The sequence below is a fragment of the Ischnura elegans genome, chromosome 7, assembly GCF_921293095.1.
Source record: "Ischnura elegans chromosome 7, ioIscEleg1.1, whole genome shotgun sequence".
NCBI lineage: Eukaryota > Metazoa > Arthropoda > Insecta > Odonata > Coenagrionidae > Ischnura > Ischnura elegans.
Genome location: NC_060252.1, coordinates 14315297 through 14330989, shown reverse-complemented (window position 1 = coordinate 14330989; position 15693 = coordinate 14315297). Strand labels below are relative to the sequence as shown.

The 15693-nt window shown below is 41.7% G+C and overlaps 1 protein-coding gene across 1 annotated transcript in view; it reads left to right on the top strand.

Annotated features, from left to right (window-relative positions):
• LOC124162475 (transcription factor SOX-6) overlaps window positions 1-15693 on the top strand; it is a 720216-nt gene that overhangs the window by 126223 nt on the left and 578300 nt on the right. The window contains 1 exon segment of the mRNA XM_046539021.1: window positions 14213-14281. The gene's annotated coding sequence lies outside the window, so the exon portion shown is untranslated.

The window sequence follows — 15693 nt, the reverse complement described above, 5'->3', positions numbered from 1 at the left end:
GCTAGCATTCTGCGTCGTATCAGCGCTCAAAGCCTCGCCCCAAGGTCACCTCACTTGAGGCAGCGGGAACCAGAACGACGTCACGCGGAGTTTTCCCGGCATTCAAACTTAGCCGTCACGTTTTCGCGCGCTTGAAAATTTTCACTTTTCATTTGATCTCGAAAAATAGACATCGTCATTAAAAAATCTAAAAGCGTGACTGATTGATGAGATAGGCCGGGTGAAAAGAACGAGAATAATAGCGGAGAAAATTTTCGCCTCGCTTCGAGTTGCCATGGCGAAGCGAAGACCAGGGCGAAAGGAGAACGAGAATCACCGCCCAGGAGTAGCTTGATTGGTACAACTGGTTATGGTTTATTTATCAGCGTTTTTTGTTCAGTCAACCTTATTCATTCAGGCTGATGGCGATGGAAGAGTCTTCCGTTGAAAATTTGATGATTTACAGCGAATTAAACTTGTGGAAATCCCGAGAAAGCTCTACGCAAATATATTCAGCCATCTTGCTTCTCTCCTTTCTTTCTCCCCATGGCGAATCGTGCCTCACCGCACGCGTCTCGCAACTCATCGGGGCCTCTCCGTCGTTACTCCCCGACCATAATTCCCTTATTTGGTCCTCTTTTTTTCCATTACCCACCCCTGCATTTGCGCGTCTCCCTCCCCTCTTAAGCTTATGATCATTGCTCGCTCCGCCCGAGCACTTTTTCTTAACTGCTAACGAGCTCCGAAACGGTCAAGAGGAGCGCTCGGTAATATTGGAAACGTCTTTCGCTGCTAATTATAACGTCGAGTGGAACGTTTAAAGTATCACAATTCAATTTCGCCTGGAAAGTCTCCCTTTCTGGAAATTGCTCGCTGAAAGTTCACCTTCTTAAGCGTAATTTACATGCTCTGTCACTCAGAGGTGGAACAAATTATTGACTCAAGGATGATTGAATTTTTTTACACATTGATTTATGCGTGAGAAACTGTTGCCTTTTAAAACACACGGTGGGAATTCAGTGCTGCTTTTCAAATTGCCTGTAGTTCTCACCTCGTTTGAAAGAGCGTATGCGTCGTAACTTACGCTGAATAATTAGTTCTTGGCTGTAAATTTACATAATTTCAAAGCTAACGCGAGAACGACGGTGACATTTTGTGAATTTTCATTGAAAAAAGTTCACATGAACCTAAATTAAGTGATCAGCGTTCGTAAGATTTTACACTTTCCCGGCAAACGCCATGTATAAACATGTACGCATTTCAATCCATTTCACCGCGTGAAACCGAGCGCTGATCTGTAAACTCTTCTCGGGATACCGCGCGGGCAACATTATGTAAGAGCGCCGACGTTTCGGGTACCGACTCGCTACCCATTTTCACGGCTACTGAAAGAATATTTGAAGTGACCGTTGAAGCCCAGCATTAGGAGGGGCTATTGAAATAAGACTTGAGAATAAAAATGTCAACAGAGCCACCGGATATTCGATCAGCAGCCCTTGGAATAGAACTCTTAAAGGAATTATAATTGCCAGAGCTAAGTCTACGCTGGTCCACGGTCCTCCGCGACAACAATCGGGACTCGACCAATCCGGCCCCTCCTAATGCTTCAACGGTCACTTCAAATTTTCTGTCAGTAGCCGTGAGAATGGGTAGCGACTTAGCGAGTCGGTACCCGAAACGTCGGCGCTCTTACATCATGTTACCCGCGCGGTATCCCGAGAAGAGTTTACAGATCAGCGCTCGGTTTCACGCGGTGAAATGAATTTAAATGCGTAGTTTAAAATATACTACTGTTTTAACGCCAGTTGTAGTTTCCAGGATGTATCGTGGTCTGCATCTAGTGTCTTTGTATAATTACTCTTAGTTACCGTTTTGGTTCCGAGTAGAGGAGCAATAAGGTCTAGGTTTCGGAAACTACCTGGTATTATTAAAACAGAAACGATGGATGGAAACTTAATCGTCAATAATTCTCATTCCCTTGAAGTGGTGAATATTTAGGGAATGAGCCCAGGTATGGTTCTATTTTTTAAACGGTATTTTATGTGAGTCATTGTATAGCCAAAAGAATACGTCGTAATTCATGTAGGTACCTTCTTCAACCAATTAATTAGTTGTATTGACTCATCCTGCTCTTAATATTGTACTCAACTATCTTTTGTGAGACTATATTTAGCCCCATATAAATTGCATTATTCCCTATTTCTTTTTCACATTGCAAATCTATGCTGACGTTGTTGTTCATATCGAATTGTATGAATTTCATGATGCCATAATTAATGTCTTTCTCAATTAATATGAATTATTTTGACTTTTCTACGTTTTAACTTACCTAGTATATTAACACCGTTCAATCTACCATTAGTTTACCTTGAGTAACCATTTGTAATTAGTTTCATGTTGAAGTTTTACGAGTAAAGAAAGAGTTTGTTATAGTTTTCTATTCAATATGTAATGTAAATGAGAATTATAGCGATTTAATTTCCATCCATCGTGTCCGTCTAAATATTGTAGGTTTCGTTACTGTCTCTTTTGGAGGATGTTAAGGAAGAATCTAGCAATATTGAAATTATGTCATTTGGTAACTTCAAGGGCGTTCCAATCAGTTTTTTTTCCGGATTCATCCTCTTCAACCTGAAGACGAAAAACTAATCACTGTTTTAAATAAGACTCTAAAATCTTATAAATGCACTCTTTTTGAATGGGGCATGCAATCACTTTCAAATTAGTTTAGACACAATTTTTTCACCTGGAGTCAATGAATTTTCGCATACGTTCATGTGATTCACACCTTTACACTATATCTTTAGAGATGCACGTTAATACTATGCCCCTTTGCTCAGCTGGAGGTGCATTACATTGCCATGAGCAAAGAGCCTTCCTACTCAATACCTACTACGCATTTTTACTGTTTACTTGAAGTGGGTCGTTAATTCGTATTAATAATAATTAAAGTCAATCTTTTGCGTAAGAGAATTTTTCGTAAGAACAATTTAACTTATTTTATGGATCCAGGTCTACTAAAAATATTGATTCAGTGATTTGTAAGATCCACCATTACATCACCCAATACGTTATTGACGACTAAGATTCATCTCATAATTGCTAGCGAATTCTAGGGCCGGATGGGTTCTACCTGCTCTAATCCACCCTAACCTCCCTGGGAAACGTCGACATGTCAGTTGAGGGATGATTACAAAGAAGATTACAGACTTCTACTTTTTCTGCTCCTTAGTCTGATCTCCTTTAAACATTGTTCGAACCCAGTCGAGGACTTCCAATATAATTTCTGAAGGTAAAAAGCCAAAAGAAAGCATTATGAAACTGGTCCTTTATAGCAACACATTGCCACCTGAAAACGTATGTTATCTTCTTGAAATTTTCAAGTTCTCCAGGATATATCACTGCCAATATATGGCCTAAGCAATGATTGGATTGGAGTCTTCCAGAAATACTCAAAAGACGAATATCTCGAGTGAATTGGAGATAAGGAATACAGAGAGCAATGAAAATTTGAGACCTGAAAAAAATTTGGGATCTGAATCTCAACTTTAAAACTATTTACTTGATATTTGATGCATATAGTTGTACTTCTTTTTTAATTTGAGATGAAAGGGTGGTAGAAAAGGACCTTCTTTACATGTGCTGGCAATTTCCAGACGATAAGACTTCTGCGAGTAGTTCGTCACCAAAATTGGCAAAAAATGACCGTTTTTCGATGGGATGATGCGTCTTCTTAAGATGTTTTCAGTATGCCATCGCAGCCATCCCAGAAAACCGGAAGCTTGAGGAGAAGAGGAGAGCTAGGTGGAGATGGAGACGGGCGGGCGCTAGGGGGAGGGGGCGAGGGGGATACGAGCATGTTGTGGGGAAGGGGTGGTCGGCGGAACGAGTATACTTATGGCGGGGAGGAGGGGGGCAGAGGGGGAGGGTGGTGCCAAGTGGTGGGAACGAAATTAAACGGGAGACTATAAAATTTGGAAAGCTCATTCGAGGTCAGGAGCCTCGGAGGCTGTCCTTCTTTTCTTTTGCGGATACGGTCCAGTGAGGCAATTGTCTCTGTTTTTTCTTCGCCTTAATTCTCACCGATACCGGACGTTGAAATCTAACAGATATCGCCTCATAGATCGACGCCAGAGGTTGGTGCGGTGGCTAAGAGTACTGGCTTCTCACCCCGTTGGCCCTCGTTCAAATCCCTGCGGTGACGGTGATTTTTCAATGAATATGCTATCACTGCTAGAGTTCTTTGTGGAGAGCACTTCATGCACAGCACTCCGTCCGTCGGATGGGACGTCAAGCCGTTGTCCCCTTGGCGAAATTCATTATGATCAGGCTAATGCCGGTTCTTTCCACCTTTCTTTCTCTTAACGTGGCGTCATGGCGCAAATGACCTCAGCTGTCGGTCACCTCCCACTATACCATACGATAAATGAGTATTCTCACACCAGCGGGAACGCGAATTCCTTTTCTTATGCTTTGGCGATTCGATTCCTAACTTAATGTAAGCAGGAGTTTTCGAAGTGGCTGCACAGTTGCCTAAAGGTGAGGGGAATAATATAGTTTCCAAGTTTATTATTCTGGGAAATAGAGAGAGCTTGAGTAATAAATGCCTATAATAGAATTTATAAAATCACAATACTTCTCTTTCCTTATGAGTTACATTCGACATAAATAAATCAATAAATTGTAATAGAGAATAAGAGAACCAAAAACGGATTAATCCAATTAGACCATCACGTGATATCAGAGTTTGGCGTTTCAATCTTGGTTTCATGTGCAGAGGTAGGAAGAGACTTATAAATTTTACGCTGACTATGTGTGATTTTGGGGGAGAAAAATACTCCTAGAATACGTATACCGCTAGTGAAAAACTAATGATCAGCATTGATATCTAAGAATGATTCGGAATTGCGTAAATATGCGTTCCAAATGGACCAAGTTTCACCAAAAATTGTAAAATTACCCTTACGTTTGTTGTAACTAGCAGGTTCTGTAACAATCGACTTTCACAGTGACTCGTCCCTACTGAACCCAAAATAGTATAGAGTTCGATAAATTCAAAGAGAAAATATCATTCGCTTTGACAGAGATTCGAATCCGTATCCCCCCATTTCCGGTTGAGTACATCAGCCAGTTGAGCTACCGAGGCGTAATTTTTCTCAGCGGAAATTTCCCGGTCGACGCGAATGATTTTTTTTCTCTGAGGATTTTCCGCACAATTTGTGCATTACGGGTAACTCCGTAAAATGATCACCGAAGCTCGTCCCGGTAAACTTTATCTAGTATAGAGTGAGTGCTCACCCTTCCCACTTTTCGGAAGATTGAAAATATGGCTGCTTAAAATACTGTCCGCAGCAGGTATCACGGCTGATTTTTATCTTACTGGAATAATATCTTTACGGTCACCTTTCAACGAGGAAACGGGTTGTATGTTAGAATATTCAAGAGAAAAAGATTTCGTTTATTGATCACTCCCGGAAAGAGAAGCATCAATAAAAATTATACGACTCCTGAGCACTCATTGTTCCATTATCCACATTCCCAGCAGTCAGCACTCCCGCTTTTGCGAGGTGATCACCGGAGTCGTCCGTCCCCGCCCTGACAATCCCTCCGTTCCAATAATTCTGAGATACGTCCGTGCGAACTCGACGATCTTCTGTGTGGGACACAAGTCGCTCCTTATTGCCGCCCGCTTTTACTGTTTTCCATGAATAAGTAATGTGTCTGGACACTTTTTACCGTTCCGTTTTCTCATGCTCGGATGTGTGCATCTCAGCAAAACCAGTGTTCGCAATCTCCCCCGACAGGGCTTATATCCATTGCTGCGGCGTCGTGTGTGTTGCGTACGACGGACATATATTTCCTTTAAAAGAAGCGAGTCTCTCCCTGTGGGAGAAAAACGCATTTTTTTCCCCTTGCGATCGGGAGGCTGAGCTAATAAACTTGTAATGCCGCATACCACGTCGACTCGCATGTTAAAGTCACCGATGGCCTCGGTCGTCTCCGATGTCCTATTTTGCTTTCTACTTCTACTTGCGATACGCCGGCATTAAATATCGTTCCGGTTAATGGCCGCCGGCCTTTTTTTATGGCTTTTCTTCCTCACGGATGGATGCTAATAAAAAAAATCCCTTCTCTCCCCAAGAATCTCGGCGACAATCTTCATGTTTTATATTCTTCGGTCTCGGAATAAGTTTGGTTTAAAAAAAGAGGGATCTTTTCCGTGAGGCCTTTTTTTTATTTTGCAGCCATTTTCCGGAACTTAAAGTTTTTAGAATAATTGCAAGTTTTACTGCTCATTGGGAAAGTTCATTTTCCCGGTCGTAAATATCGATTCGAGTCCGTCAATGCTTAAGTATAAGGCCACGACTAAAAGCACTATTCTTATGTTTTAAGTTATTCTTATTTAGTTCTACCTTGTAAGTAAGCATCTTTTTTATTACAGAATAGGGTAAATTTTAATTTTTTCCAGTGCAATTAATATTTAACGACCGGCATGTCCTGTTTCGAGTAATATGTGTGGTATTTCTGGTCGTGACTGGCTGAATGAAAAGAAAGAATATTTCCGTTATTTACTTTTTTTTTCATATGTTGGGGACCGTAATATCCATGGAAGAGATTCTCTTACGTCGTAATATAAGTTTGCATGAGCAATTTCTTACAGAGATTGATAATTCCTTTTTATCAAAGCCTATTGCGACAGCTCCTGATCAATACACAATCGTGGTTCCTCACTTGATATCTTTTCCTATTTTTAATTATTTATTGTATTTATTTTAGGAGAAAGTAGTATCCGCGGTCGGTTATCCATAGTAAAGGTTAAATTCGCTATGAGAAAATCTTTGTGGAGTGTCGGAAATTCGAACCCGGATCTTCCAATTGCCCGTGAGGTAGGCGCTATGAACTTCGCCTTTGAGGAAGATGGCTTGATGATGTTACTTGTTTCGTACCTGAACGGTAATTCGGAGATACAGGTTCGAATCCCGGCTAAGCCATGTGATTTTTTGTGGCGATTTAAGCCTGACTCGCCTGATCATTTTTTACGCACAAGTTCATTGATCATTTCAGGTGTGCTTTTCAATTCCGGGGAGTATGATGGCATATCTCACGAACATTTGATGACCCCTTGATGTAAGCGTTCGTCAATCACCGTGCTTAGTACACTCATTAGTTATCAAGAAGTTCGTCACAATTGGATCGCCACAATATGCATTTGGTCTCGAGCGCTAATTGGCTGCTGCTGTATTTGTCGTGAGTATTCAAGGATGGAAAATATTGTGGATATCGGGACAGTGATCCCTATCATTGCTGCCATTCCTGAAAATGATGGCATATTGTAGAAATAATTTGAGCTGCCATTGCCGTCAATCCTGAACCTGTACGTGAAAAATGGTCATTCGATTCTTACCTTACACCCTTGCTTTAAATTAGTTCGCACCCGAACCCTTTACAGCATACTGATTACTTCTTTCGTTTTGTACTTTAATTCATGGTAGGATTGTATACGTGTCTAGTTGCAACCTTATCTTGACAATTTTCTTTGTAGACTATGATGCTTTATTTTCGTGCAGCACTCTGATTCAAAATACGATTGTAAATGTGACTAGTTGCAAACTTATATTGACACTTTCTTATGGACACTACGATGCTTTTATTTTCTCAAATCCATTTTTTTGCGTGTATTTCACGTGTTGAATTTGAAGTTCCTCGCTGTTTGTTCCCCCTACCCTCTTTCTCAATAATTCTCTTGTCAAAATCAGGATTTTATATCTAAAGCCTTTCGCCCCTCCTCCAATGAAGGCCTAACAATGGCTGCCACCGTTTAATAGCCCTGAGCCTTCCAAACGTGGCCCCTTCTCGACCTTCCCAGCCCCCTCACCAATTGCTTCCACCCCCCATTATTAGCCGAACCCTCAACAATATGCCCCCTCCTGGGCCAGCCCAATTTTCCCCCCTTCTCTTGTTCAGGGGTAGGCATTATTATTCAGGGGCAGGCTGGTCACTGCCTTGAGCGACAAAAGGCCCTTGCCGACGTGTAAGTGCCCGAGGGAGCCTTCTGTTTCAGACAGGCGTGCCGTGGTAATATTGCCTCCTTCCGCAAGCCTCTACAAACCCCCGCACTGCATCTATCCCTCCTCTAACTTGACGACGTCTTTTGTCTTCTGGCCTCTTTCCCATTTTTTATATATATAAAGCCAAGTCTCACGCCCTGCGACGCTATTTTCCCCCTCTTTGTCATATCTCACTAACTGCATAAACCCTGAGGCTGTTCAAGATACATTAGATATGAACCCGAGGTCCTTTGATCAGTGACCACACTCCGTACTCACTAGGCCATTACACTCCCCGCCTACCCTATTTTTTCATATCGCGAGGTCGTATTTGATCTCGATTTCTAGACTTTATAACGCTTAAAAACTTTAAATCTAGTCTAAACATTTTCAGGGTATGCCCAGTATAGTCTTTGCTGTGTTAAAATCTCAGATATGAGAATTTTAATCTAGATGATATACTCAAAGTAGTGGGAGTGGTAGCCTAGTGGTAAGAGCACTACCAATCTTACTTACCCTAACGTTAGCACCTACAAATTTACAACATATTTATTGTAGAAGGGGATAAGAGGATACGCAAAATATTTATTATACCCCGGACAAAATATTTATGTCAAATACTTTCATCTCTTTTAATAGGAAAAAGGTAATACTTTCATGAGCCAGATAGAGGTACATATTGAACTGGGATCACTCTCTAAATGTCATGGTGATAGCATAAGCTTTGAAGAAAAAGTAATACAGACATACCTGTTTGGCTTAGCGGGAGCTACGCGTCTTCCAAGAGAGTTTCTCGGAGAAAGAATTGAATATTATTTTCATGACAGTTTGGAAGCGGTGTTCCTCTTATTCTAATCCAATGACCGCTGTTTGAAGGAAAGTATGAGAAACAAATCAGCTAAAAATGACTTTAGGAATTATTGTATACTTGCTCATATGATAAAGGAGGGTTGCAGAATCGATAATTTATATTTTAACTTTAGAATCTTCACAGTCCGGTCATTCATATTATCAAAATTTTATCACTATATTTTTATACATTCCATAGGGTCGGTAATACTTTCATAAATGCTAGTCCAATATATGAGCATCGTAGGACTAATATAGGGCAATATTTTAAATATTTTCATGGATTTCATTAACTTGATGAAATATTTTAAACACTCATTATTCTACTTAGTCTACTCCCGAAGAAGGAAGGTATAGATACACGGTAGCCTAGTCCTCGGTACAAAAACCGATTTTAGCATTTGGACAGTCCAATTAAATATTCTTACGATTTGAGCCATTACCAACCCTGAACGGGTGATTTTCATTCGCTTGTAGCTTATACCGCGGCGAGCTGTACCCTTTACCTGTCCACACCTACCTCCTTGGTGAAGCACTGAGTTGGTGCCGCATGGTGAATATTTGCTCTTGCCCTGTCTGCTCAATTTATTCCGGGGAGTATCGGATAGGTGTGGTAGCTAGTGTGTGGCTTCCCGCCTTTTGGGGTCGGGTTCAAATCCCGGCTTTGGCAGAAATTTTTCAGAGTAAGCCCGATCCCTGCTTGAACGTTGTGTGGAGGACATTTCTAGCGCAACAACCCGTCCGTCGGATGGGACGTTATGCCGCGGTCCCCTTGGCGCCTATCGTTGAGAGCAGGCTAACGCAGACGCCGGGTTTCTCTCCACCCTTCCTTCCACACACTTACCTCATGGCGCAAATGACCATGTCTGTCGGTCTCCCCCTCCAAGTACAATACCTTCAATATATTCCGTTATTAGGATCATAAAGTCCTCTTCGATTACCATGTTCTTTAGTCTACGTGACCCACGTTGTAAATTACGCTTCTATGGTTTGCCTACCGGATCGGATGGTGACGGGCTAAGAAGCTCCAGTTCAGTTCGACTCTGAAAATCCCCGATTCCAATTTCCACCCCCTCGTATCGCACCTGTTATCCCCGAGAATTGTTGACGAGCTTATAAAGCTAGTGCGCATTTCTCTGTGTGCCTTTTGTCTCCGCCTCTTTCTTGGCCCACGGCGCATGCTCCCTTTCATCTGTCTCAGGGCTTTTGTTCCCCTCCTCCCACGCGATCCACCCCTCCGAGAACACAATTCCCCATTGTGTGCGGGGGGCGGGGAATCGCAGGGGTGCGAAACCCTATACGGAACCCTTTGTTTGCGATTGCCCCCAGCCGAGTGAGTGGCCGTGTCGCCCCTCCGTCGGCCAATGATCGCAGAGTGCGACGCCCTCTGCCGGGTCACGCTTCCCCCTGGCGGCCATACGGGGAACCTACCTATTAGGCGCGCGCGGGAATAATCGCGATTTGCGAGACGGAGTGTGAGATGCCGCGAGATGTAGCGAGCTTAAGAGGCCGACTCACTCTGCTCAATTTACATGGTGGTAGCGGGGGATTCATGTATTAAAATTTACGTAAGGAAAGAGGACTGATAAAACAGGAGTGATGCGTCTTATTACAGGGGCTCACATACCTGCTATATTCGTTACGAAGCTCCCTTTTTTAAAGCTTCTACTCAAGGTTAAGTGTCTCAAAACCTTCCATTTAATTGATTATTTTCTCCCAGTTCTGTTTTCAACGTGTTTCTCTCTCTACAATCTTATTCTAGTTCCATTTTTACCAAGAATGCAACCCAGCCCTGAAGCAGAATATTTTGGCTTAGGAATTGATCCATTTCAAATTTGTGGCCCCATATACCTTCATATAAGCGCTTTTCCCGTTTTCTATGGAGGCTATTCAAATAACATGACCTTCGGTTTCTTTGACTGAATTTATTCCGTATTTCTCGTATTGTTTGTCTTCATAATACAATGGAATAACAAAGTGAATAACCAATGCTTGATGATTAGAAAATTCAACTCTCTTTGTCATCGTTCTATCCATTTGCATTTTGATGCCGTTTTTCTTTCCAGGTTCCCACTTTTTATTTAATAATATATTTGTGGAGATACTGCCTTACTCCGGTTCATATGGTCGCCCTACCTAATTTTGCATGAGTATACCTCAGTAACTTTGCGAATCTCATGTCCCCCATTCTTCAATGTTTTTATTCGGAATAGTGGTTGAAACGTTGAAAATGGTAAATATGCTACATATTCCCTCGTATGCTGTCATTTTGAATACAGATCTTACCTACCGATCAGTCAGCGTCATCCCCTTAAAAAATGGGTTGGTAGAAGTTCTCTTGTCTCGAGTCAATGTGTCTGTGGAATGTAATCGGAAAACTTTTAAGCCAGGTTTGACATGACTTGGTAGCGATAATTTTCGAATCAGATTTACATGAAGGATTTAATTTAGTATTTTTGCTGATAGCTAAAGCATGGTTTTTACAAGAATTGACTGAAAAGCCGATTTTAGAAGTTTTTTTTAAATATTAGCGTGCACTTATTTCCGCTATAGGTACGTATTTTTAGTGAGTCGACATGACGCGTTGCTGAGCATCAGTTGAAGAAAAGTAAAGAAATATGAGCAAAATTGTCGTCCTCTTAAGAGAGTATACTTCATGGCAATGCTAACCTCTTGGCCCACCCAGTCGTCTGTCTGTTGCCCAAAATCTGTATTTTGCTTAATAAATGTTATTTTTGCATTTAGAATTTAGTTTAATAAAATCTCGGAACTATTATGTGAGCTGTGGCAGTTAAAAATATGTTTGGCATTGAAGCATGTTTAAGAATAAAATATGAAACCTTTTTTTCTGTTTTAGGTTCTCCGAGTTATAATGGGTTTTAGAAAGGTATACGCTTGCTTAGTTATTATTTTAAAAGCTCTCTTGCCCATGTTCAAGTTTAGAGATCATCAAAATGCATGAGAAGTAGAGAGATTCCATAGCGTGGCTTTTGTTTATAACAATTGTTCTCGCAAGTTACACGATGTCATGGAAAAACTCACGTCGCTGGGCTCATGTCTCTATGATATCCGTGTGCGACTGCTGTATCCTTTATATTCATTCTACTTACATCGCTCCCAGTTTGCATTATTGTTCTTCCCCGAGAATAGCGCCATCACGCTGGAGCTCCGTCCGCACCATCCTTTGTCCTCGGCATGACCTTTTCCCCCGGATGACCAAAACTTGTCGCTGTTTCCCTTGTTTCCGTCGACGAGTTTTGAACTGCACGGACTGTGTCCTCGTTCTCCCGCGAGATTGTGTTCCTGGCGCTGCATGCGAGACCATCTCATTATATTTGGCTGCCTTTGTCACGTACTCATCTCCCTGCCTTCATTTGTCAGGGCATCTCTGTTTACTCCATTTTCGTTTCCCGCTAGCATGTATTTTTCAGAAACATCCCCATTGTCTTTACATCGCTTCATTTTTTCGTCGTCGCGGGGCAGGGGAAATAAAAAAAGCAGTGCGGAAGGATTTATTTTTTCGCCTCCCTCCAGTTTTTTTTTTGTTTTATCTTCCGGGTGCTTGAGAGAGTTTCGTTATCATCTCCGAAATGTTTTCCCTGTTTTGCCTCCGGTCTTTTCAGCTCGCTCAGACCTTTGCCATAACGACTCCCCCAACCACTGTCCTCGCGTCACACTAATGTCGCAGCCGTGTTTCTTTTTTTCCCTCGCCAAATAAAAGAAAGGAGGGGAGCGACGTTTGGATCGGTGGGGTGGGTGGTGGAGTGGGGTTAGGAGGGGAGTGTAGCGTTTTAGAAAACGTTTAGCATGTCATTTGTGTTTTTAAAACTTTCCATCCTTATTTCTTCCACCCTCCTCTCGCCGTATTTCATTATCCATGGTGCAATTTTCGTGGCGGACTCTCGTCCTTTTTCACCCACGGCGAATTCTTTTGTCTTTCCCCCCGGGGAAGCTCACAAACACGACACATACAAGTCTCGTCAGACGCGCGCTGGGAGAGAGAGAGAGAGGAGGAGGACAACCCCATCTACCCAGCAAACAACGAACCAGAGTCCCTCCCTGTGTTCGGAGCAGCCTGGGCTGACCCCATTTTACTTCTTTCAGAAAAGAAAAACATCGTGCTCCATTCAATGCATCCACCTCGCTTTAGAACCGCCATCTTCCTCTTGCCCATTATATTTCTTCACAAATCCTTCACCACCTCTGCTGCTCAGTCTCCCAGGCCTTCTTCTTCGTCTTATCACCACCCTCCATACAACACGGCGTAACACACGCAAAGCTCCCGTAATCTCTCCTTATATCCATCCCGAGTTGTTCGCCATCGCCCACTCCCCTCCCCTCACACCCCCGCTGCCTGCCCAGAATCCTCTGCGCGCTCTTGTCAGCAGGCCGACCTCAAATTCTCATTACAAGGAGACAACACCGATCTTTGTCGTCGTCGCTGGAGAACACTCAATGGCGGGAACAATGAGGTATTTGAAAAGCGTGAATATTTTAAGCGCCTACCGTCAGGGAAAACATGATGGCCACGATGTTCCTAAAAGAAGAGAGGCGAAAATAGGAGGGGATATTCTCGCTGCGGGTATTTTTTTCCGCTGAAGGATTACGAGGAGATGTGTGTAGGGAAAGGTTTTGTGACTGTAAGGCGAGGGTGTAGGGTTCGGGAGGTTCATTATTTAAGTTCCAGCAATGCTGGTCAGACCAACGATTTCGCTTCCTTCATCACTAAGCAATGGTTTCTTGAAGTGTAGATAACGTTCTGCATACAAAGATGGAGCTGTTATGCACAAAGTTCAGTTGTGCATAACACAATAATTGCATGCGTTTAAGAGTGCATTATTCTTCTAGCGTTTACTTTACAAAATAGAGATAAAATGGTTATTGATTTTTATTACTCAGAAGGATTGACCGTTGGGAGTGTTCTCCTGTTTTCTTGATGTTTTGCTGACGAAATTCATACAGCATTTCAAACTTTGGCGAAATATGTCATACTGCAACAGACAGCAGCTGCAGACCTAAGATCCTTGTATCACTTGCAATTTCCAGGAAAATAGAGATATTTTAGCATATGACCTCAGTTTATGTAATGGCCGGGGACGGCTTTATTTGTATTATTTTAAAGCATAAGTATTACCACGAATTTTGGTGCAGTAACATTCCTGCAGTTTTCGAACGAAGGTTATCCTGATTCAGTATCCTATTTCCAGACTTCTCGTTAAAAACGATATAAAGTATTCATTTTTTTCTCATTTTCAACGTTTACATGTATGACTAAGTGTTTAAATCGCCTAGTTGGAAGATTTACAAAATATTTCATTGCCATTTTTTTGTTTCAGATTGGTGATTTTCCTTCGCCGTACTGACTTCAGAACGCCAGACACGAACTTCGCCCAGCAGGTGAAATGGTGTGTATTTGCACTTTTTTTAAGATTATACTAATGCGAACATGATTTTTTTAACAGATGCCGAAGATGGTATAGATATTTTAGAATAATTGAATGGTCATCAAAAGGGGACCGCAAAGAGAAATATTTTGCGTAGAATTGTGATCACTCCATAAATTAAGAGAGATGTTTTGCCGTACGGATAGGCATGGGAATTCGTTTTTCCCTCGAACCATAAAGAACTTTAATAAAATCTAGTCTTAATTTTGTTCGACCACTTCCTGTTTATGTGTAAATGGCTTGTGTCCTAACACCCCCTGCCATACGCCTTTTTAGTCGGCTTGCGGGGTAGTATGTAGATGTAGATGAACTGTGATTACTGCCTAACGTTTCATTTTCAAATAGCGTCTTTATAATTTAAGATTCATTCCTGCCTTTCGCTCTTTTATTTTAGAATTGAATGACGAGAAAATATTAATGTCAAATTAGGAATCGTTTAGGGGTTGATCAGAAACACCAGAAATAAAATTCTCAATCGCAAGAAACGTTACCATGGAATGGAATAACAGTAATAAGCTGTGAAGGAGCAAATTCCTGAAGATGAAATCATAATAAATATTTACCTTGGAAAGAAAAAAAAAATCGTTCATCGTTTTTCAAAACCCCACTTATTTCCCAGTAATTTTATTTTTACACCTTCTTTTAATTTTCTGTATTGATTTGGCCATTGTTTGGGAGTAATTTTAATGTCTCTCTAAAGGTGAGAGCTATCGCTAATTTTTTTCCCCGACTACTGATTTTTGGACTGATTTGGGTTGGTTGATTTTAGTTTGTAATTTGTCGGGTAAAAAAGTTACTGTACACTAATTTATTCGGAAATAGCTTAGTGATGTGCCACCAATTGGAAATTGAAATTGCAATATATCTTTTTAAAAAAGGGCGAGTTGATTTGAAAGTTAATTCGATTTTGCTTCAGAGTACCCGTATGTCTAAATTTTGAATTAACTGAGAGAGGATTTTCTGTTCTGTTTTTACGTGCGTTAAAACAAATAGTTGAACTTGGTAGCGAAAAAATATAATGAATCATTTACTATACTCGTAAAAGCCGTTTATTCCTCGGTATTGATTCTTTCACGTTCATTTTTCATTATTATTTTTCTCCCCCGCTTATTATTTCCGGCGACTGGATAATAAAAGTTTCGCTCTTAAGATGAGAGCTACTGCTAATTGTTTCCTCTGACCGCAGCTTGTTTGCCTTTTTTTTGGGATGGGTAGGTTGAAGTACCCACCCCGACCTCACCCCTTCCATTAAGCCCGCAAACCATGCATGTTCACGGCTCACAATGCATATCTCTCTCCCTCTTCCTGCTTCCCCACCCCAGCCACTACCCACTCTCAACCGCATATTTTCCCCACCCCTCCTCTCCCCAGCC